Below are 24,788 nucleotides of genomic sequence, written 5' to 3'. Positions count from 1 at the left end.
AGCTCCGCCCCTTCCCGGCCCAGGGGAGGGCGGCATAGCCCGGTGCACACCCAGCTGCCACAGCCACCGCAGCCGAGGAAGTTGACTGACGCCGCTTCCTTCCACCCACCTTCAGACCCTAGCACCCCGACTTTAACTGCAACTCCCCCAGGGGCTTGAGGCAGCGAACGATGCGGTATGCACTCTGTGTTCTTTCCCAAAAACCATTTACTAAATCCCTCGGGAGGGGGAATAACAAACTTCATCTGCCATTGCAGAAGCTGATCCCAACACTGGCCTTCTTTTTTCTCACTGCCCTGCGGTGAACATTCATGGTAGCCCGAGAAAAAAAGGCGCTGCATCCCAAGAAGGCCCTGCAAACACACTTCACAGCCCCTGTGCAAGACTCATACTTCTGCTGGGATTGCATCACACACGTAACTCGGCTGTCCCAAGCAGACCCATGTAACCTCCATCCAGTAAGTCCTGTCCCCCGACCCCACCCCGCCCTCCCGCCAGTGGCTGGAGTAGTTCTTCACCCACAATGCACTCTGTGTTTATCATGATTATTAGTTTTTTAATCCATTTAAGAAGCAGGGCCATCAGTTAACAAATCGAATTGACTTTGCTGCTGAAAAGCTGCCTGCATTATCAGGAAGAAAGAGGGTGGGAAGGTCAGCTCCCGAGAAGGTGGTCTATATAGGCTTGCCTGTAAGAGGTCCATCTTTGCTACTATTCCGAGACAGCTAGACTGCTGTTTGTGGGCTGCCCAGCCTGAGCTCTTTCAGTCCAAACCCACCCTGTTCCAGTGAAGCATCTAACAATGCATTCCCAACGTTTAAAAATCTGTGATTCGGTGAATCTTTGGCAAAACATTCAGAAGCAAAGTGAACTGTTTACTGAGTGGGATTATTTCCAGTCCGCAAAGGAAGATGTTTGGATTCTGGGCTGTTATGCAGCAGTTGAAGCAGATTCAGACCCTGGATGAGTCCGGGGACCTGTCTAGGTCCCCTTCCTCTTAGCTTTGCTGTACAGCTTAGTTCTCTGGCTAAAGTAATGAATGCTTGCTAACATGGAAGGCTTTGGCTTGCCAGGATGCAAGAGCAGCCTGGACATCTCTGGGAAGAGGCAGAAATGAAGGCTGCTCAGGGTCCCCAGGAGCTTTTGAACCATGCCTTTGCATGTTGAGTTACATCTGCGCTGAGGATGATGAGGGAAATGGCCAGCACTCATTACTTTGCTCAGACATTCCTAAAGTGGAGGGTCTCAGGGCCATCTTGGTCTCAGACTCGGCAGATTACTTGAGGACTTATCACCATAGGCAATTGTTTGTTTTGTAGTATTACTTTATATACCTGTTCGCCTATGGTTGGGAAACAATTGTTTGTTTTGTAGTATTACTTTATGTACCTGTACGCCTGGGGTTGTGGAAACATTCCTGGGGCAATCTTGCATAGAAAAGTTTAAGGAGCCATGTTTTAATCCTTCCTCATGGAAAAAAATTTTCCTTTTCTTCCAACCTTTCATCAAGGACAAGTGTGTATATGTGTATGTGAAAACAGCCAGGCGTTGATACCTGGGTAAGAAGACCTGTTCACCACTGGATAGCTAGCAATGCTTTCTCATCATTCATGTCTCTTAAAAATAACTGGTGTCTGCTAGCTATCCCTCACAGTGCCAAAAAGTGGTGTGCCTGTTTCTAGTGGAGGAGAGCCAACAGTCTTAACTCAAGTGTGAAGCTAATGTGTAACCAAACCAGCCAGCACAGCAAGGTGAGCCCTCTGGAACCACAGTGGCAAGTCTGTTATGGGGTAATGAACCGCTCTCTAATCTTATTTGAGTGGCACTCGACAAGACTCAGGTCAGGTCTAACCAAAAGCCTATAGCTAAGCAGGTCATACCCCTTCCAAGGAAAGCTTACCGCTGTTGTTTGGTTAAGTAGACATAGTATATCCTTCTAAATAATTATGTATTATCTGTGACCATAGACTAGTGTTGGTCACCCACCAGAGTGGTCAAGAGTAGCCACAGAGACTCATACTTGGCCAAAGTACTGGGAATAAGTATCGAATGCTCAGCCACGATGGGACAACAATCCCAAGCCTATAAGATGCTTTGAATATCATAGAGGAAGGAGCAGAAAGAATGTAAGAAAGAAGGATGAGTGATGTGTGTGTATCAGTGACCTCATGGCACGAAGTCACTGTTATAATCCTGAACTCACAACCGTGGTTTCTGGGACAAGATCTACACAAGATTTCACACTTCAGCATCCTGTCATGGAGGGGGCATGGTTCATAGGGTCCTCATCCTCCGTGGAGATTTATAAGCAGTTAATGGCTGATGGGGAGTGAAGGACATTTCTTCAGTGGTATTACCATTGGAAAAGTGCCCATACTCTGTGAGGAACCCTAAGGAAGCTAATCAGACAACAGAAAACAAAAGAAAATGTGAACATATGTGAACATAGAGGGGACCAAATGCCTACTTTCTACTATGAAGTGATACACTACTTTAGTTTGGGCAGGAAAAATTTTTTTATTTATTTATTTTGTAACTCCGGGGAAAACAGGCCTACAATGACCTTTCTATTTTTTGCATCTGAATAAAAATCTTTGGATCTTCTGCCGCAGGGACGCTCAGGATGCTCTCTGGTATGTGGAAATTCACAGCCCAACCCCCTGTCCGCATGTAACATTTCCACCAGGCAATAACATTTTCACTTGAGAGTTTTCTAAGTTCTGGAAGTGTGTGATATCTGAATTGGCAGTGTTAACGCAATAATAAGACCACACTGCTGAGCCAGTCCACAGCCTCCCAGACACCACGTTCTTCCATATTGTCCTTTAAAGCCATGATAGGTACAGCATGACAAAGGAGTTCATTCGCAAGTTTAGGAACTATTTGTTCCCAAAGTCTGAAAAAAATAATTTGATCTGTTTCATGTTGCAAACCAATCAAACTTGCACTGTTTTCAACAAAACTTCTACTGTGCACTCAAAGAGCATGTGAAGACATCATATATCAACCTTTGTACGTTTACAGGAGGTACGGCAGTGCTGGCCTTATTGTGACACATGATAAACTGTGTTTGGAGTTCTGGTACATATGCTGGTTTATACTAGCCCAGACTCGTGTAAAGAATTATCACAAGAGCCACTTGTGACAATGTACACAGCAAGGAGAATTGTTTAAAAAGCTCTAGTTACTATTGTCGGCTTATCTCAGGGGAGGACTGAGGGTCATTCAGTTTTCATCACTTGGTGAAGAAAAGGAGAGTTGCTTTGTGTACTGGTTAAAAGGATGTGTTTGTCCCTTAGCCTATCCCAAGTCTGAGACCCATTAGGGCTTCTCAGAGTCTGTGGTCAGTAACCTAAGCCCTCTGTGAATCAGAGTCTTTAAGTGTAGCATGGAAACAATTATCTTACCCACTTGTTGCAATTATCTCTAGAATGAAATGAAAGGCACACAGCATGTACTTAGCATTGTGCCTAACACTTAATGAGGGCTTGCTGAAAGTATATAAAAAGCAAGGGGTTGAATGGAAAAGTCCTTCATTTTTTTCCTGCTGGAAGAAAAGATATATTATTTTAGTGAAACTTGTGGGCAGAACTCACAGAAACTTGAATGTTAATGTTAAAAAAACAAACTGAAATCAGATCTAGCCTTCTTGACACTCTGTCATCAGGGTATCTTCATCCTGGTTTTTCTGTTCGGATCCCTTGCAGCTAGACAACTAGAGAAAGCAATCTCAACTGTTGCATAGACAGAATGAAACTGAAAGGAAAACAAAAACTGTGGGTTGGGCAGTGGTGGCACACCTTTGATCTCAGCACTCGGGAGGTAGAGGCAGGCAGATCTCCGTGAGTACAAAGCCAGCCTGGTCTACAGAGTGAGTTCCAGAACAACCTGGTCTACAGAGTGAGTTCCAGAACAACCAAGGCTAACCAAGAGAAACCCTGTCTCGAAAAACCAAAAACCAAGCAAACAAACAACTCACTGTGGATATATCAGGCTAAGATTAAATAAGGATAATGGTTTTCTTGTATTGTGTATCCATTTTGTCTCATTTCACAGTGGAATGTTCAGGGCTCATGAGAGCTCACTTCACTTTAATTTGGAGTTGGTCACTCTTTTTGTCCTCAAAAAAATGTTTGTCTATTTGTATTTTGTGTATGTGCTTCCATGTATGAATGTCCACCACGCTCATACTGGTGCCTGGGGAGGTCAGAACAAGGTGACGTGCTTTTTGGATCTGTAGTTACAGGCAGTTGTGAGTCAGATGTGGATTCGGAGAACCTGGGTATTCTGCAAGAACAGAAAGTCTCTTAATTGCTGAGCCAACTCCCCTGGCCCTCTTTTTAGTTCTTTATAACAAATAATTGACAATTTTGAGCCAGACACATGGTGTGCAACCATAACCCCCACACTTCGGATGCTGAGGCAGAACGCGTCAGTCTAGCCTGTGCAACACAGTGAGGTCACAATGAGCTCCAGTCTCGAAACATCAAGAGCTGGTGGTGCAGGCCAGTGGTAGCCTGCTAGCATAGCATGAGCACAGCCCTGGGTGCCATGCCCAACACCAGAAAACAAAACAACCACTAGCAACAGAACATTTCTGAGAGCAAGTCAATTCGTGTAGACAACAGACACAAGTAGACATTGCCCCTGGGTCCTCAGGACCCCTGGGCTCATCTGGAGTTTGGAAGCCTTGGATCTGATCATAACTAGTTCCTGGTATGAGTATACCAGGAGGCAAAAAGACCAGCCAGGGACTTCTTTGTATCGCTAGCAAAATAATGTGAATTCCCGAATTGTAACATTTCTGCGGGTGCTAATTTTAACGCTTCTTCCTAAACAAACCCTAAATTTAGAAGATGCATGATGTAATTAGATCACAGTAATATAATGACAAAGAAAAGTATGCATCAGAGACGGAGGTGGTGCTTCTTCTTCCTTATGTGTCTATAGAAAGCTGCAACTAAAAAACTAAAAACCGTTATGGTGGCCCAGGAGTGGTGACACACTTAATTTCAGCACTCACGGGCCAGAGGCAGGAGGATTGGGCTCAAACACATTTCAAAAACAAAAACTGCTATTCCTGATAACTGGTTAGCAATTTGTAGGAATTATGTACTATTCTGGATCGTGTTTAGTTGTAGGGAAAGTTCCACATAATAGTTAGCTTAATGTTGCAAGCAGTAGAAGAAAAACACAGCCTGAGATAACTTCTACTTTTTGCCCCCAAGAGTAAAACCAGATATAACTATATGTGCAATGCACACATCCAGGGCTCTCAGAGCAAGAGAAGAAAGTTTCCCAGGGGCCATATTTACCAGGGATATCTGTAGTTATAGCTGAGACTCCTTTCAGTATATGGATGTTGCATACTCCGTGAAGTGGTGAAGGAACCCATCATTTGGACGTTGAGGGACATAGCTGAAGTCTGGAAGAGTCTTCTTATTGACCAAAGATGAGAATACAAGGAAATTTTCTTATGATTAAACATTAGCCCATTGTGGTGACATGTGTCTTTTATTCTCAGATACCCAAGAAGTGAAACATGAAGATCACTTTAACCCAAGAACTCAGGACTGGCAGTCAACAAGAAAGATTGAACACTAAGTTTCTGTTTGAAGGACCAGTTCATCACACAACTGGAAGAGCCTTGAATACATTGTGGGGAAAATTCTAGACTGTTATTATTCTATTCATTAAAAAAGTATTTAGAGTTGGCCATCTGAGGTGGTTAAAATGAAAATGCCCCCCACTACAGGTTCATATATTTGACCTCTTAGTCCCTATTTGATGAACTGTTAGGAAAGGATTAGGAAGTATGGCCTTGTTGGAGGAGTTGTGTCAGTGGGAACAGGCTTTGAGGTTTCAAAAGCCCAACCCAGGCCCATGGTTTCTTTCTCTGACTTTGCCTGTGGCTCAGGATGTCAATCTCTCAGATACTGCTCCAGCACCATGAAATGATGATGGTGTCTCTTCTCTGCAATAGAACAGTGACTAAAACATCATCTGTAGACACAGAAAGATGGTTCATAGCTGCCATAGGCAATGAGATCAGGAGATGGCCAATTTCCTTTGGGAGATGATGGAAATGTTCTAGAGTGGATAATGGCCATGGTTATGATAACATAATGTCCCAAACTACTGAACTCTATACATTAAAATGGTAAATTTTAGTGTATGTAAATTCTATTTCAACAACAAAAGACACAACAAAGCTAAAGGTCTGTCCAACTTCTGGCAAAGGCAACTCTTAAAAGAGAAACTATTAGTTGGGGGCTTGACTATAGTTGTAAAGAGTTGATCCATTATCATTGTTGCAAGAAGCAGGCTGGCATGGTGCTTAGAGCAGTACTAAAAGCTTGGCATCCTGAGTCACAGACAACAGTCAGAGAAAGAGACAATAGGCCTAGGCTAGACTTTTGAAACCTCAAAGCCCACTTTCAATGACATACCTTCTCCAACAAGGGATACCTGTGGGAGACCAGCTTTGACAAAGGTACTACTTACCAGGTTATAGGGGCATGGGGATTGGAAAAATTAGTAAAGAGAACAAATATTTAAGTTAAAATAAACAAACAGAAGCATAGGATAGTATGGGGGGGGAGTTCCAGTGAATACTGAAATCGCCCATGTTTAATTGCCATTTGCTTAAATACCCTGACTCCAAAAGGTAGGAGTAAGATTAAAAAAAAAAAAACTGCATTCACATAAGACAAGGAATGAACTGACCAGTTGAAGATTGTGGGCTATATTCTTAGTTAAACATTCCGCTGCTAGAACAAGATAAGTAATGCTCACACCCTACACCAAAACATTCTGTTGGCAAACCACTCCCCAGGTGGGATCCATTGTTATCCCCTTAAGGGAGTTAGGTCCTTAGACTTTTGTTTGAGGTAGAAACAGATCTACTTCTCAATATTGGAAATACAAGGGCTGGATATTAGCCACATCTGTTGACAATAACCTTGAGAGAGCAGAACTCTCTGATCTAAATCTAGGTGGGACCTTTTAGGTAGAAACAGACAATAACTTTGAAGAAATAGAAGTTCCAACTCTTGGACTTTTAGAAAAGGTGGAAACAGGCTCACATTTTTGGGCCTCCACACACTACTCCGAATCCTCTCCCAACAGTTCATCACAGAAACAACATGTTCGTCCCTTGTTCCCTTTGTTTCATTCTCTATGTTTGTTTTTTAGCTACCCCTGTCTTATAAATGGCCATCTGTCAGTCCACTGACAACTTCCACATTTATCTTGTCAGAATAAAACTGTCTCCTGGTCTCCAGTTGTATCTAAAACATCTTTTCTAAAGCCTAGTATGTTGGACATAAAACTGTAAGCAAGGACTCAAGCCTTCCTTTCCTTTTACATCCCCTTATAGTTTCTCTAACCACCAGTGAGTGACACTCATTGTTTATTTCATTTGTTCATTCGTTCATTTGTTATTCAATGAGCTAACCCCTTCCCATGCTCTGTATCTATTAGGCAGGCACTGTGCTATAGCCTAGGGCATAGTAGTGAACAAGATGCACATGCTGTCAGCCTTTATGGACTTGTATAGATGTCTACTTAGTTACCAGATGACATTTTACTTTCCTTCTAAATTCGAGACCAGCCTGGTCTACAAGAGCTAGTTCCAGGACAGGCTCCAAAACCATAGAGAAACCCTGCCTCGAAAAAACAAAAAAAAACAAAAAAAAACAAAAAAAAAACCAAAAACTAAATACCTCTTGGCTCTAGCCTTGGCTCTTCACCAAACCACATCCTCCATCCTCCAGGCTCTCATCAACTCTCACCTTCATGACCACAGTTACTTCCTTGACTAGTCTTGTCTTCATTTCTTTTGCCCAGCCTTGCTAATCTCTGATCATTCTTCTGTATTTCTGCTAACAAAAATCTTCAAAATCAAATCTTTGGGTGGGCAAAATGGTTAGTAAAAAGCACTTACTATGAAGCCCGACAACCTGTTTTATCCCCAGGACCCATAGAGTGGAAAGAGAGAACCGACTCCGGCAAGTGGTCCTCTTACCACAAATACAAGCATGCCAGTGTGCGCGCGCGCGCACACACACACACACACACACACACAATTAAATAAATGTAATAAGATACTCACCTCCTATTGAGTTCCCTTATTATCAGCTTTTATCTCTTAAAGCAAGCCTCCCAGAACCTGATAACTATAACATGTTCCCCTTCAGAACAAAAGCCAAACAGGGCTTAATGACAATGGGGGTTTGCCTTTCTTTCCCAACTCAATGGAAAAAATCATTGTGCAGTTTAGGTTCCATTGATGTGATAGATTTTCCTTTATTCTCCATCACCCCTAAACCCTACAGTCTGTATATAACTAAGATAAATATGTTCCTTAAGTGTCTTAGTTAGGGTTTCTCTTGCTGTGAAGGGACACCATGTGTCTACAGTAAACATTTAATTGGGGCTGGCTTACAATTTTAGAGGTTTAGTCCAATATTTCCATTGGAAGAAGCGTGATGTCATGCAGGCAGATATGGTGCTGGAGAAGGAGTTGAGAGTTCTACATTTTGATCTACAAGCAGCAAAAAGAGACTGTGTTTCACACTGGGCATAGCTAAAGCACATATGAAACCCCAAAGCCTGTCCCCACAGTGACAGATTTCACTCCCAATGGGCCAAACATTCAAACACGAATCTATGGCAGGGGGCATATCTATTTAAACCATCCATACTAAGTAAGAGAAATTTGACAAATTATCTTTTGAATTTAAAAAAAATGACCTTTGGGGTGAGTGTGTATGTGTATGCATGTGTGTGTGTATGTGTTTGTGTGTGCATGTGTGTGTGTTCTGGCTTTCATGCATGCCATAGCATATGTGTGATACGTGTGCATGTCAGTTGAGTTTTCTCTCCTTCTACCATATGTATTCTGAAGATCAAACCTCCTTTGATTCTGAAGATCAAAATCACACAGTCAGACCTGACATCAAGTCCCCTTACCTACTGAGCAATCTCGCTAGCTCAGACTTTCTTCTGTTGTGATAATCTGCAAACACCTTGTTAGCAGTTGTCAAGAGGAGGCATCATGAAAGGCCTGATGATGTTTTTCAGATATTTACCCTGAAGACAGTTTATAGGCTTTGTCCCACAGTCTCTTAGCAAAAGTGGACAGACAGGCCACCTATTTCAGACTGTGATGAGAGGTGAGATGCCGGCAGACCTGGAAGTTATAGAAATGGATTGAAATACATCAGAGAAGTAGGGAAGCTGTGAGAAGGCAGAGGGACTCAAAGGAGAAAAGTGATACAAAATGCTGTGAAAATTGACTCTAAGTATTGGGTGGTTATAGAAACCGGTGGCAGGCAAGGGATAGAGAACAAAGGTTTTCTTAAACAGCTAATCTACTGAGGATCTTACAGACCACTAGAGGCCAAAGCAAAGGACTGTGCTTACTTTCATGTGTTCTTTGTATGCGACTAAGTGATTGACAGTAAAACTCTTGGGTTGTGATGGCACAGTGTTCTCCTTCCACACTGAGAAAGTGATTAAGGCTTGTCCCAACATCCTGGCCATCATCATATTGCCATGTGTCTATCCTTTTCATGCCTTCTGTCTTCTCAGCCATGAAGGCCTTCTCTCCACCTTACCAGGAACTTTGCTACCTCCTTCATGACTCATCTAGACGCCCCTCCTAATGCTGAAGAGCTGAATGATTAGAGATTTTTTTTTTTTCCGAGACAGGGTTTCTCTGTAGCTTTGGCACCTGTCCTGGAACTAGCTCTTGTAGGCCAGGCTGGACCCGATCTTACAGAGATCCACAGGTTTCTGCCTCCCAAGTGCTGGGATTAAGAGGGTGCACCGCCACTCCCCGGCTCCAATGATGCTTGTAACATGGCCTAGTGAAAATCTATCTAAATATGTCTTCTCCCCTAGGTGGAAGGGCTGGGTTGCATTATGCTTATCTTTTTAGCTTAAGTCCTAGGAGAACGTTCCTAGCACCAAGGTGGTTTTCAAAGAGAAGCTTCTGGATATACAAAAGAATTACTAATAGAACATCGCATATTGAGTACTGACCTTGTGTCTGTCCACTCCCAGAATAAATCTCACTTAATGTCCGTAGGGCAGCCTGGTAAGGTGCTTCCCTTCTGAATTCAGCAATTTGTTGTCCTTTATCAGGAACACGGAGGAAAGCAGGCATAATCAGATCTGTCTAGAGATGAGGGGAGACCTCACCCTGCTGTGGCTTGCTCCATGGATTCTCAATAAAACTGTGAAGGCTGCACAATTGCCTTGTAGCCTTGACTCAGTAGAGGGGGCAAGAGAAGTTGTGTGTGCACTTAAGAGAGAAAGTGGGAAGAAAGGAGACTGCTCATGTCTGCTAGAGCTGGTTGTGCCTGTTAGTGACTAAGAGAAGGGACTGTGTCACCTCCAAGACCCTCAGGTTCCTTGAAGTCTGAGCACCTCTTGCTGCCCGCTCCCGCCCTGCGGCTGATGACACGGCAGACGGTTTGTGGTTGCCTTCAGCAGATTGCCTCTCCTAACAGCTAGTTGGAGAGAAGATAAAGGTTCTTACGTGTCACTGTTATGGTCTCACAAAGCACTCTGCGTCACCACCGCAATTAGCTGTAATTAGCTCATTGTCGTGTTGTACTGTAATAACGCATGGCTAATTACAGAGCATTAGAACCATACTCTGGCTCACATCTAGGAGCAGTAGTCATTCATTTATGATTTATTAAGAATAGTTTCAAAAATATTTACAATGATAAACAAGGAAATTGACTTCTAGAAATGCCAGTATGAGTATCCAACTTTCTTTCCCTCTTCCATTTATTGTCTTTTTTTGCAACACACACACACACACACACACACTTAAAGCTCTAATCATTTTTTCTGCCTTTGCTAACCCATGTGTATCCTTTACTCTTTTGTTCCTGTGATGAAACACTGACCAAAGCCAACCTTGGAAGGGTTTGTTTTAGCTTCCAGCTGCAACCTAGCATTAAGGGCAGTCAAGATGAGAACTCAAGGCAGGAACACGGAGGAAGGAACTGAGGTAGAGAGCATGGAGGAAAGCGGCTTATTGGCTTGCTCCCCCTGTCTTACTCGTTTTGCTCACTTATGCTGCTCAGGACCACCTGCCCAGAGATAGCACTGCCCCACAGTGGGTTGGTCCCTTCCATATCAATAATCAAGCAGGAAAATGCTCCACAAGTTTGCCCAATGATCAATCTGAGGGGGCATTTTCTCAATTGTGGATCTCTTTTCTCGGGTGACTCTAGTTTGTGGTTAAGTTGACAAAAACCAAACACAAAACCAAACAACCACCATGCCATAGAAAGACAGGCTGCGCATTTCTCTGGCTTATGTGGTCCACGTGATTTCTAAAGCCTACAGCATCCCACCTCATGGACTGGCTCCAGTTAAGGAAGTCCTCGGTCATCCTATCTGTCAGGATTCAGGCATTATGCTTGCCTTTCCCGTCACCTAGCAGGACGCACTCAGGCAGTACCCTGGCCAGTCTAGTAGTGGGTGCGTCATTATGTAGTCTGTACGCATGTGTCACACCCCCTTTAAGAGACAAGCTCCGCCCATTCCCACGAGCTTTTTCTCTCTGTCTCTGCCTCTGCTCTCCTGCTTACCGTGTCTTCCCCCTTCCTTCCCCCCTTTCCATTCCCTTCTCTTAATAAAACATCCCACATAAGCTCTGTCTACCTGGTGTGCTGTATCTCACCCATTGTGGTTTGGACCCAACCGTCCAAGGTCTCTCACACACAGAATCGTAACACTGTCTTATTGCAGGGACTACTTTCCCTGAGATCTTCCTGTTGTGGAATATTAGTTGAAGATGTGTTATATTTGTTTATACTGTGGAACATTTGTTTAATAATACAAAGATGTATTCTTTTATGTTGCATTTGTTTAACTTCATGAAGCTGTGACTTCGCTTGTCTAAAACACCCGATTTCTGTGATAAAGAGCTGAATGGCCAATAGCAAGGCAGGAGAAAGAACAGGCGGGGCTGGTAGGCAGAAAGAATAAATAGAAAGAGAAAAAGAGAGAAGATTGGGGCGCAAGAGAAAGAGAAGGAGAGGAGGCTGGATGGCAGGGCCCATTCACCCACCTACACAGCAAGCCATGGGACAAGAAGTAAAGAGAAGTATATGAAAGACAAAAGCCCACTTGCCTCTGCCTCCCAGAGTCTGGGATTAAAGGCATGTACCACCACCCCTCCCCTTGAAGAGCATTCCAAATTCTTACAGCTCAGTGTGACACTTTATTGCACTGTAGCACACTCTGCTCAGGACTCAGATTCACTGCTGCTCTTTCTTCTTATTCTCTCACCACTCCCCAGACAGAGGGTTATGATTAGTTTTTGCCAAATCGACACACTTTCTGGCCACCCGGAAAGATGAACTCAACTGAAGAGCTTCCTCCATCAGACTGGCCTGTAGCCACATCTGTGAGGTATCTTCTTGATTGGTTATTGAAGGAGAAGGGCTCAGCCAACCGTAGGGGTGCTACCAGCAGGCAGGTGGTCCTGAGTTGTTTAAGGAAAGTAGATGAGCAAGCTAGAGGAAGCAAACCAATCAATAAACAGCATTCCTCCCTGGTCTCTACGTCGATTCCTGTCTCCAGGTTCCTGTCTTTAGCTCTTGCATTAACTTCCCTCATTGCATTAACGATAACCTTTAAGCCAAATAAACACTTTCTTTCCTAAATTGGTAGTGGCTGTTGTTTCATTATAACAATAAAAGCAGCAAATTAGGACAAATGGGAATACAGATTTCTCCTCAGTTGCTTTCTCTGGATTCCATTGTTTCCACCCCTTGAGGCATACATTCTTCTCTTAGTCCATTTCTTGATCATCCTAACTTCTAAGAGTTCTGGAGTAAATGGTCTTGGACTCCTGGACCAGTGGATTCCCAATGTGCTAAAGCATCAGCATTGTCTGGTTTATTCTTTCAACAAATGTTTTCTGAGCACATGCTATGTGCTGTGGTAGGACAGTAAGGACCATGTATACAGACCTTGGTCTATAGAATGTTGTGGGAACTCTTTCATCCAACAGCTTTTAAGATACTGGCCCTCTTCACCTACAATAATGTTGGGGGCCATTTGTTGTCTGGGTTTCTGTCCTGCCTGGTTTCTGTCCCCTCACCAGGTCCCATAGCCGTTTAGCCCCAAAAGAAATCACACAGAGGTCTACATTAATCATAAACTGATTGACCCATTAGCCCAGGCTTCTTATTAACTCTTATAACTTATATTAGCCCATTATTCTTATCTGTGTTAGCCACATGGCTTAGTACCTTTTTCAGCAGCATAGTCACATCTTGCTTCTTCAGTGTCTGGACAGGACTTGGGAGGAATGGGCTTCCTTTTTCCCAGAATTCTCCCGTTCTCATTGACCCACCTCTACTTCCTGTCTGGTTGTCCTGCCTATACTTCCTGCCTGGCTACTGGCCAATCAGCATTTATTTAAAACATAATTGACAGAATATAGACAATTGTCCAGCACCACAATAGAAGCTTGGAGCCCAGTGGAGAAGCCAAAGAAGTAAAAAGAGAAATATTAAATGACAAGTAAGAGTCAAGAAGAGAGGTCATTTCAATATGTTATGTTTCACTTTCCAAAATGCCATCCTTGACCAAGCCCACAACTTAGCCAATGTCTATATCCCTGGGGCATACAAATATGACACCGCAAAAGATCCCAATTCATCTGCTCCTGTCCTGAGGTCTGGACTCGGGTACAGCCTAGGTAGTTTCTATTCTCAGAGGCCTTCTAGATGGCCACACAGGCAGGCCATTTCTCGCTGCTGCCTTGCCCCTCTGTAGCTAAAACAGACTCAGTAAACATGTGCGGAATCAAACTGGTCATTGTTGAATTGATTTTTTTCTATTTAGATGATTAAAACTCTGAAGCCCAGCCAGAATCAAGTATGAATAATGCAATTGTTGCTGAACTTGTCCCAAACAGCCATTTTCATCGAGATAGGTTGCAACTAAGAAGTCATGGACAGAACACACCGTCCTTTCAGAAGATTCTGGCCCCACAGCATCCAGCAGAGAGGTCAAGGGTGGGCCATGCCTTTGTTTCTCAGAGGCACTGAAATGAGGGATGACTGATCAACATAAGCTATAGGGAGCGGAGTGATTTCCCACAGCTGTCAAAGCACTGATGGAGGCAGAGGTGCTGTGGGTCAAAGCCCAGAGAGACACTTCTCCGTTTTCCACCCTGGATTGAAATCATGTGACTTTTTCCCTCTAGTCCCTAATCTGAAAGATTTCCCTGCAAAATCTTTTAGAATGCAACTTGGGTAGAATTGGAGTTGGGTAGAATGAAAAATAAAAAAGTTTCCTTCTGCAAACTTTTGGTATCAGTCTCATTAAAGGCTCCTCATTGTCCAAGGGCTAGAGCACTGCCCACCTTCTTCTCTGGGAAATGACTAAGATCCAGGGGTAAAGAAAATGAAAAACTTGCCATGGTGGGGTACATAGGGCTTTTGTTTGTTTGTTTGTTTGTTTTTAGAAACAGGGTGTCTCTGTGTAACAGACCTGACTGCCCTGGCACTCACTCACTCACTCACTCACTCTTTCTTTCTTTCTTTCTTTCTTTCTTTTCTTTTTTTTTTTTTTTTTGGTTTTTCGAGACAGGGTTTCTCTGTGGCTTTGGAGCCTGTCCTGGAACTAGCTCTGTAGACCAGGCTGGCCTCGAACTCACAGAGATCCACTTTGCCTCTGCCTCCCAACTGCTGGGATTTCAGGTGAATTTCTGATACCACAAGACTTAAAAGCATTCAGAATTTTATTTTAAAAAATGTTCTGTGAATGTATTACTCAAGTATTTGTGTGTATATAGGGTGTGTGTGTGTGTTTGGTACATATGTATGTGTGTGTGTGTTTGTGTAGGCTACAGGACAACCTTAAATGTTGTTTCTCAGGTACCCTATGCCTTTTTTTGTGAGAGTCTCTTATTGTCATGAAACTCACCCATTAGGCTAGTCTGGCTAACCAGTGAGCCTCAAGAATTTGCCTGACTCTACCTCCCCAGCTCTGAGATCACAAAATTGTACCAACACCCATCTTTTCTTTATGTGGTTTCCAGGGATTGAATTTGGGTCATTGTGATTAAAAGTGAAATATTTTTATCAACTGAGCTACTTCCTCAACATACAGAATGGGTTTTTGTTTGTTTGGTTTGGTTTGGTTTTTTTAAAGACAGGATTTCTCTATGTAGGTCTGACTGTCCTGCAACTTACTCCATAGACTAGACTGACCTCAAACTCAGAGATCTGCGTGCCTCTGACTCCCAAGTGCTGGGATTAAAGGTGTGCACCACCACTGTTCAGCACCAGAAGGTTTTTAATATGGCATAAATATTTTTTAAAAGTAGATTCTAAGAGTCATTTGAAGTCCCATCATTATTCGACAGAGAAGAAGTTGAGACTCAGAAGTTAAGGAATTTCTCTGGTGCCACAACTGCGTTAGAGTGGAGACTAGGGTTTCATTTCCACCACAGTGGCTACTCTTTCATCCCCTTTATCATCTCCGTCACTTTTATCCCCGTCATTACCTTCAAGGCTTCCCTCCAACTCACACACCTGAATCGTGCAAATATGGAAGATGCTCGCGTTATTGAATCACAAAAGAAACTTGATTTGGTGCTTTGACTATTTGCACTACTTATCTTGACTGGGGAGGAGAGTATAACAAAGCTTATGATCACATTGAATCAATCCTCGCTGAGTAGCCGGAAGCCTTTGGCGGGCTGACAAGCAGAGATTGGAAGCACAGTGTGGTACTGTGGTTTTAACTCAGTAATTATTAACTAATAAAACATTCAGCGTGCTAGGACCCACTGGGAGGGTTGCAAGCTCTTTGCTCTGCTTCTCTCAAGCTTCCTGAGCATCTTCACACAGCGACTACACCTTGTGATGGCCTTCCCAGCTCCTGTCTTTTCATTTCATGATAGTTGCTGGCACCCCTTTCTTCGTCCTTTCTCTTACTCAAAACTTGGCAAAGAAAGCAGGGCAATGTAGACGTCTTGACTGATTGAGAGCATCCTGTGTCAAAGGTTGTCAGATGATTCCTTTTTTTGGCTGAGTCCCAACCAGGCTGCTGGTAGCATGTATTCTGCCAGGAATAGCACATGCCTACTGTCTAGGTCGATGCTTGAATAAATCCACAGGAAGTAGGCCCATGATATGGAGATACTCCCCATGCTCGCCCAGTCAGAGTATCTCTCACCCAAGGATCAGTCTAAAGTCCAAACAAGATAAATCCAATCTTGCCAAGGCAAGAACTCTCTATTCTGACGTCATCTGAGTCATGACTTTTAATGTACTGCGCATAAATATACCGCCGACTTACTTCTTTGTTCTGAAACCTATGGCTACATTTCATTAAATAGTTTTCATTTGTCATTAGCATAATTTTAGCCAGATGACTGCTTTCCCTCACAAGCTGTATACTTCTTGGGGGAAAATGCAATTAATTTTTTGTTTACTTCCCAGAATGCTTCGGGGATAAGAGCATTTAAAAATCCATTAAAATCTTGTGCATAATGACTAGATAATCACACTTTAATTTAGCAAAATTCAATTAATGTCCTCATGAGGTACATATCTGCCTGGCTCCTTTTCTCTCACGAGTTCTCACTCCTGCACTTAATTGTGATGTCAATCTTATTCCTGGCTGACGGGAAAGGAATAGACAGAGTTTCTTACCCTTGCTGCCTAAAGGATAGGATGTCACTCAGAGTAGACTGCTGTTTCCTCTGCTGTTGGCAGTGTCCTTCTTTTTCTTGGGATGATCCTTTTCATAGAGACCATATAAACCCAGTGGGTCATCAGCTTACAGATAACATTTGAGAGATACTATCCAAATTTGAAACAATGAACCAAGTTTTAGCGTGTGCAACTTAAGTAAAGTTCTGCTGGCTGTGGCTTTGAAAATGTGTCCTTAGTGACAGAGACAATCGTGGCTGTTATGATTTATGGCACAAGTGACCCTGGAATGTCGGGGGGGGGGGGTCCTCACATGGCGAGTGAGGGACCTCAGTGGGTATCCCCTGCCTTGAATACAAAACATTACTGGTAGAGTTGAAGCCGATGTATCGATGAGATTGGCATCCCACCTTTGTTGTGGGATGATCTTTTTGTACACTGTGAAGATGTGTCTCTGCCAAGGCAACTTCTGATAGGCTTAATACAGATCTGAATTACCAATAGCTAAGGAGGAGAAGGATAGGCGGGGCGTCCAGGTAGAGATAGGAACTCTGGGAAGGAATCGGAGAGGCAGAGATTCACCAGCCAGACATGGAAAACGTGAGACCCACAGTACTAAGGAAAAGTAATGAACTCATGGCATAAGGTAGATAGATTAACATAAATGAATTAAGTTACAAGAGCTAGTTTGCCAAGCTGTCATACTTAATGAGAAGTCTCTGTGTCATTATTTGGGTGCTAAAATTCCAAAGAAAGGTCAGTCACAAAGCTTTACTACTAAGGGTAAAGGAGTTGAAGCCCTTAAAGCACATTAATACCCAATGTCATTGCCCCACAATATCAAGGAGGATTGGTCTAAGGATTTCCCCCATCTCCCCTAAATCATGGATACCTAAAATCAACAGGTATTTAGCTCCCTTATATAAAATAGCATAATGTTATTATAATGTTATAAAGGAAAACATAGCCCACATCTTCCTGAATACATTATAGCACATCTAGATTACTTAAAATCCTAACCCTATATTAATGCTATACAATATTATTTGTTTTATTGTATTGTCTGGGTAGTAACTACAAAATGGAAATCTACGCACATTCAGTTCAGCGATGGCCACACTTTGTGATCGACTTGATACACCTGGGAAGAGGGACTCTCAACTGAAGAGTTGCCTCCATCAGATGAGTTTATAGGCATTTCCTTGGTTGCTAATTGATTGAGGAGGCCATAGATCATTGTGAACGGTGCTACTTCTGGGTGAATGGATCCGGGTTGTATAAGGAAGCCAGCTGAACAGCAAGAAAGCAGCTTTTCTCCACAGTCTCTAATTCAGTTTTTGCGGTGATGTTTCTGCCTGAAATCTTGCTCTGACTTCCATCAGTGATAAACTATGATGTGGAAGTGTGAGCTGAAAAAAGCCTTTTGTTCAGCAAGTCACTTGGTGTTTGGTCTTGGTGTTTATCACAACAATGGAAACCAAACTATAGAACTATGTTGTTTGGGGGATAGCTACAGAATGGAAATCTGTACGTGTTCAGTATCGCCAGTCATCTTAGGTGTAACTAGACAGTACAGGACTAGTAAGCCAGACACATAGTAAGTGTTGCAGAGAAGGAAAGAGGATGTGTGAAATGGCAAGCGGCTACAGAAGGTGATGGCAATGTGTCACTTCACGCATGCAGTACACTCTCTAGTGTTCAGTATGTAGCAAATTCAAATTCTTCTTTTGAAACTTTCCGGGACTTGGGGCTTGGAGGTTATTTTCTCAATCTGTGGTTAGTTGAGTCTGTAGATTTTGAACACATAGCTACAGAGGGTCTGACCTTATCTGAAACACAGCGAGTGTTCTAACAGGGCATGGGGGAAGTGGTCAGCATACATGCAGTTAAAATCTGCCCCGTGGTGCAAACAGGGCAATGCAATGCAGCTGCACAAAAAAAAAAGTGTTCTAGTATCATAGTTTCAGAAAACCAGAAGTATAGACATACTTGCACTGGTTTCTCTGCAATGCTATAATCAAGTTGGCCAATACTATTTTCCATCTGGAGGCTCAGCAGGAACCAAGTCTGCTTCTAAGGTTGCTAGCAGAATTTATTTTCTTAAAGTTGTAGGACTGAGTCTTTGGCTTGAGACTGGTTATTAGCTGGAGGCCGTCTTCAACGCCAGAGATTACCCACAATCCCTTGCCAGCAGGTCTTCCTGGCATGCCTGGCATGCCTATATCATCAAACATTCAGAGATAGCTCTAGGGCAGTGGTTCTCAACCTTCCTAATGCTCTAATGCTATGGCCCTGTAATACAGCCCTTCATCTTGTGGTGACCCTTCCCCAAGCACAAAATTATTTTTTTTGTGTGTGTAATTTTGTAAGTTTGATACTGTCATGAATTGTAACGTAAGTATCTGATATGCAGGATATCTGATATGTGAACCCCCCCACACACACACACACAAACAGGTGGTAACCAACAGGTTGAGAGCCAGTTCTCTAGACTCTGTCTAGAGCAAATCTCCCAGCAAGATGCATCTTATTCAGATAATGGAATTATGGGAACTATAGTCCATCATTGGATATGTGGCCATTTACTGGATAGCTTCTCCATCTGCTTATGGAAAAAGATTGTACAGAGACATGGGAATGAGGAACTTAAGAACCTTGCAAGGAGGTGCATTTAGTCAGGTGTGGTTCATACATCCACTTCAGATAGAAGAAGAAGGGAAATGCTGAACCTTTCGGGGGGGGGGGGTTAAAAAATTGCTCTTCAGTTCAAACAGAAGTGGGAGACACCTTAGAAATAGAATTTCTGTGACTTGGCAACAACCGAGGATCACACAGGAAGGGAAGAAATGAAGATGACTCAGGCCTTTGAAGCCAGAGACTGGGAAGATGACAATTCTGCTACCGAATCTGGGAGTTCTGGCAGAGCGAGGGAGGAGGAAGGAAGGGGGAGTATCTTTTGAGATCCATGGTATCTACATGGAGTCATCTCCTTGGAGTTTGGAACAGAAGGCTAAGGTACAGCTTTCTGTGTCAGGATGACGTCTGTCTAGAAACAGCACGTACAGGAGTGGGTTCCACATTTATTAGCACAGGAGTAGGTGACCTCTACACGAGCCTCTATTTTGAAAGCCTTTCAAACTGCCACGAGAACCCCTGGCATTGGCAAGTCCTTTCCTGGTTGAACTCTTGCTTTCCTCTATAGTCTTGCGGAAGCTCCCTAGCACTCTGTGGCAGGAGGGAGCTGCCTCCCCAGTTGCCCCAACTCCTGTTTTCACGAATTCCTCACTCACCGTGTTCCTATTGCAAGAAATGCTCTCCATCCCTCTTCTCATCTTTCCCTGGCTATGTAGCTTTGGTTTTCACACACACACACACACACACACACACACACACACACACACACACACACAGAGAGAGAGAGAGAGAGAGAGAGAGAGAGAGAGAGAGAGCCTTCTTCAAATGTCCTCTCTGCTTGCGGAGCACTGTAGTACTTTTTCGTAGTTTTAGTCATACTGTATTGGCATTTCTTATTTTTCTCTTACTAAATCATCCGCTTTTCCAAGGCAGGGAATTGGTCTGCCCACCATTCCAGCCCCTATACCTTCAGCATACAGTAGATGCTCAATAAACACTGGCTGCATGGACAAGAGAGTGCATATTTCCGCTTCAGTTAAACCTTCTTTGCTGCTAAATGCCAGAACGCATATGGCTCGGTAGAGGGACTCAAAGGACGTCACCAAATGCTGTAATTTCTTTTCACGCCCCTGGTTCCACATCCTCCATTTAACTCCGTTCATGAGTTGTGTGGGTTTAGGGTAACCAGGTGGCCAAGTGACTTCTTTTCTTTTAGCACACACAAACAAAAAGACAATGCTTCCTTTACTTCCAGACATCTCGGTAGGGGTCTCTCCTGAGCCCATTCCGGGACCAGTTATTATTTGTCTAGAAAAACGGAAGCCTGGGGTTGGTCAGGCATTGGTCATATTTCAGCTCTGTTCTGTAGAACCAGCTGGGACTGGTGATGAAGAATGGGGTGGGTGGTGGCAAAGAGCAGCTTCTGCAAAGAGGAAATTCTCAATTTCCCAGAGATTTTGGACGGGATCCTGAGTGACACTAAGATAGATAGATAGATAGATGATAGATAGATAGATAGATAGATAGATAGATAGATAGATAGATGATAGATAGATAGATAGATAGATAGATGATAGATAGATAGATAGATAGAAAGAATTTCCCTTTTTGTTTTTTTGGTTTTTTTTTTTCCCCAAGACTATATCCCTAGTTGTCCTGGAACTTGATCTGTAGACCAGGCTGGCTTCGAACTCAGAGATCCACCTGCCTCTGCCTCCCAAGTCCTGGCATTAAAGACATGCACCATCACTGCACAGCTCAAATCAGATTTTCTTTAAGCAAACAAATCAGAGGGCCTGGAAGACAAACAACCAGCAATGCAATTCCAGCTTAAGTTGTTTGAGAAACAAGCAGGAAGCGAGGAGTGCATCGTGTTAGTCATAGTAAGATGACTAATATTTGCTTAGCACCTATCATAGCTCAGGAATTATCAGCAAGAGCACATTTCACCCTCATCATGAGCCTGGTCTACAGACATTTTCACCCTCGTTGACGGAGTGTCAAGGTAAACTGTGTGTCAGAGGTTGTGTGACTCACCTAGGCCGCTTAGCTAGTGAGTGGTACAACAGAAACTGGAAACAGGAACCAGCATCTGTCCCCATGAATGGCAAGGGTTGACTGAGGTGTGAAATGCAGCGAAAGGGGGCCTGACATTTCGGCAGCTGGGAAGCGACCACTGACTTCTGTGAGGGCTGTTTCAGAACAGCTCTGAGGGATGAGAGGCATGGAGACACGAACAGAGAGCCACTCTTCCACGGCAGTTGACCGTGGTGAGGAGGAAGTATCACCTGCTGAAGCGTGTTACTTCAATCACAAAGCCAACTCCTTGCAGTCAAAGACCAAGAAGGTATCGCATGCTGTTAGGCTTGCCCTGGAAATCCTGTCACGGAGTATTTGTTAAGTCGGGTGAAGACTAAGTGCATGAACGCGGGCCGAAAAAGCCGTATTCACACAGGAGTGGGAGATAAAGAACTACAGAACCAGCTAAGTTTGAACTTGATAATGAGAGAAATGATAATTATGAGGAGGTATAGTTCTTCCGAGGAAAGGAGAAGTCTTAGGAAACAGCTTTTCTCTCCCCCAAAACAAGTATGACCTACGGTCTCTGGAGAGTCCAGAACAGAGCGGAGAAGAGCAAACAGCACTTTGTCTGCTCATCTTGAGTCTTCATTACCAAAACAGACAAATGAAAAAGTTCTTCTTACTACAACTCTATTCAAAGCAGACTCCAGGGTTTTTCCCCCAAGACAGGGATTCTCTGTGTGTAGCCCTGGTTGTCCTGGAACTTGCTTTGTGAACCAGGATGGCCTCAGACTCACAGACACCCGCCTGCCTCTGTCTCAAGTGTGCTGGGTTTAAAGATGTGGGCTACCACTGCCTGGTCAGACTCAATATTTTATTTCATGCTTCATGTCCACGGTGTTGGGCATAGGATAGATACAGAATGAATGTATACACTCATTGAGTTGAATTGTATACAAACAATCTCTACATCTGAGCACGGCAGCTGGAGGGATAGCTCCATATGTGTGTGTGTGTGTGTACACATGTATTTATGTGTATGTATATATTTGTACCATATGTAGAGACGCAATCCTGGAACAAACTAGCTAGAGCAAGCTAACTAGCCAGATGAGCCACAGTGTCGAGCTCCAGGTTCAGAGAGAGACTTTACCTCAGTACCTCAAGTAGAGAGCCATCGAGGAAGACCCAATGTCAGTTCTAGGCCACCACAGCCATGGTTGCATTGACAACTGTTCACACATGTACACAAATATATACACACACATAAATACATGTGTACACACACACACACACACACACACCTGAGTTCAGCCTATGCAAAAGGCAGCCACAATATCAGTATAATTTGGTGGCTTGCAGGGATTACGAGAGGGTTTTGTAGGAATAAGTCAATACAAAGTGTCCATGTCATCCATTCTGCAGAATGTCACAGCAAGCCAATTACTCCTGTCATTTTCTATGGTAGGAACGTCCATCCTCCTTCATCAAAACACCTGGGCTCGGGCTGTGACAGTCGGGTTGAGGATTTGTAATAGTAGGCCTGTCAAGGGAAATTATAGCTTCTGAGGTCAGAAGATTTATTAAGTCTCCCCTGGGCCAGCACCGAGACTGTCCCTCTGAGACTGACTCAGCCAACAAGACTCCATCAGGTGGCAGAGCTGGCCATCCTGCTTCTGCTCACACACCCCCTCTCTGCCTACCCCCTGCGTATCCCCGCATCCCTGCATCCTCATACCAGCCTGGTGATGAAAGCATAGGCCTGCTAGGAGAACCACCAGCAGAGGAAGGCAGCCTGATATTCAACTCAGACAGGCTTTAAACACTCGTGTCTTAGAATGAGGTACCGAGGAATATGGAAAAGTGCTGATTAGAACACTAATTGAAAAGATTAGACAACCTGTGGCCGGGGAGAAACTCCCCTTGGGGATAGTCTGTAACAGGAACAAAGATACAGTAAAGACAGTGGGTGGGGTGGGGTGGGGACTCCTGCAGGGTACCTTCTTTGGCTCTCAGCAGGTACTGTGATCCTTGTGTTCCTGAGGGGATAAATAGAAAGGGGGGAGAGCTGAAGAAAACAGAGATTAATTCTAGCCGTGTGGCAATGAGGGGGCCAAAGGCAGGCCTGAGCTAGGCAGCGAAAGAGGCAGGCCGTTGCTTCCCAAATTAACTATTTTGCTTTATTGATTAGCACAGACTTTGCCTGTGTTTCCTGCAAACATTCTAAGCTCCACGGGCAAGAAGAGGGGAGTTTGTGATCGAAAGCAGACACGCTGGAGATTTTGATAAATGAGTCTTTTACTTCATTTGAGGCAATAAACCATCTGTTCCCTCAACTCTCCGATATCTATACCCAGCCCCACCACAACAGACAGCCTCTTCCTTCCTCAACAGGGTTAGATTAAACACCTGTCCTCTGAAGGCAGCATTTCCTATTGTGGCAAGAGAAAAAAAAAAAAAAAAAACAGCAGGAAAGCTTTTAATTTATCTTCGTCTCCCCCTTCTTCCTGCTGACCCTTGACCTCTGTACCAACTCCGTTGCAATGCCCAATCACGAAGGTGCTCAGGGAATTTCTCATTTAAGGTGTGGCCTACCCCATGGCATGTTTTCATCCTAATAATAGGCTTTGCTGTTGGCTTTCCTGAGCATCCTCCCATTTGGCCAGATTCCCTGTGAAGAGAGTGGTAATGAGGAGGCTCTCCCCAAGGTGTTCTGAACCACTTACAGAACTCGCTGAGCACTTTTTACAAGCTGGTCTCCGTGCTGCCCGCCTCACACACTGCAGTGAAATATATCACAGCCATTCGGTAAGGAAAACATGATCAAGGCTGCTGTCCAGAGAAGAAAGCTTCCTGTGTGCAACTTGCCCAAATCCTCAGCTGTCACCAACATCAATATGAAAGTCTGGCTGGGTCAAATACAAACTCCTGTTCTTATTGTCCCGCCTCTACTTCCTGTCTGGTTTTCCCACCTATACTTCCTACCTAGCTACCGACCAATCAGCGTTTATTTAAAACATAATTGACAGATATAGAATTGTTCTCGCGCACCAACATTCTAGGCATTCATCTCCTTCCTGTTTCACAGATGTAAACTCACAACTGGTGTAGCTAGAGGGAGAGCTGCTTTCAACCAATTGAATTCCTACATTCGGATTAGACTGTCACGATGCCTGTCAGGAACTCTAAAAAGCAGCAGAACCATCTTATTGGGCCTCCTAAATTACGTCGTCGGCATCGGATTCTTTGGTCAAGTGCAAGTCAAGCGGAAGAGGCCCCCTAACCTTCTGAGATAAGGCTTTGCCTCTACTCCACCTTGGGCACCACCCCGTCAAGGCAGCCTGTAAAGCCCTAGCTCCGTCTTTATTTCTCCACCCTGTTTGTCTTGATGCCTCTGCAGTGATTCATGAGTGACCACGGATTGAA

The 24,788-nt window shown here is 43.8% G+C and overlaps 1 long non-coding RNA gene across 1 annotated transcript; it reads left to right on the top strand.

The window, feature by feature from the left end:
- The first annotated feature begins 56 nt into the window (after window positions 1-56).
- Window positions 57-5,716, top strand: LOC126489669 (uncharacterized). The gene is made up of 4 exons (XR_007588977.1): window positions 57-175; window positions 258-458; window positions 1,642-1,751; window positions 5,525-5,716. It is a non-coding gene; the product is annotated as an uncharacterized lncRNA (long non-coding RNA).
- Window positions 5,717-24,788: the final 19,072 nt, after the last annotated feature.

The sequence above is a fragment of the Alexandromys fortis genome, unplaced genomic scaffold, assembly GCF_014885135.2.
Source record: "Alexandromys fortis isolate MF-2015 unplaced genomic scaffold, M_Fortis_MF-2015_v1.1 scaffold_207, whole genome shotgun sequence".
NCBI lineage: Eukaryota > Metazoa > Chordata > Mammalia > Rodentia > Cricetidae > Alexandromys > Alexandromys fortis.
The sequence above is the reverse complement of the archived record's forward strand: the minus strand, read 5'-3'. Positions and strand labels throughout refer to the sequence as shown.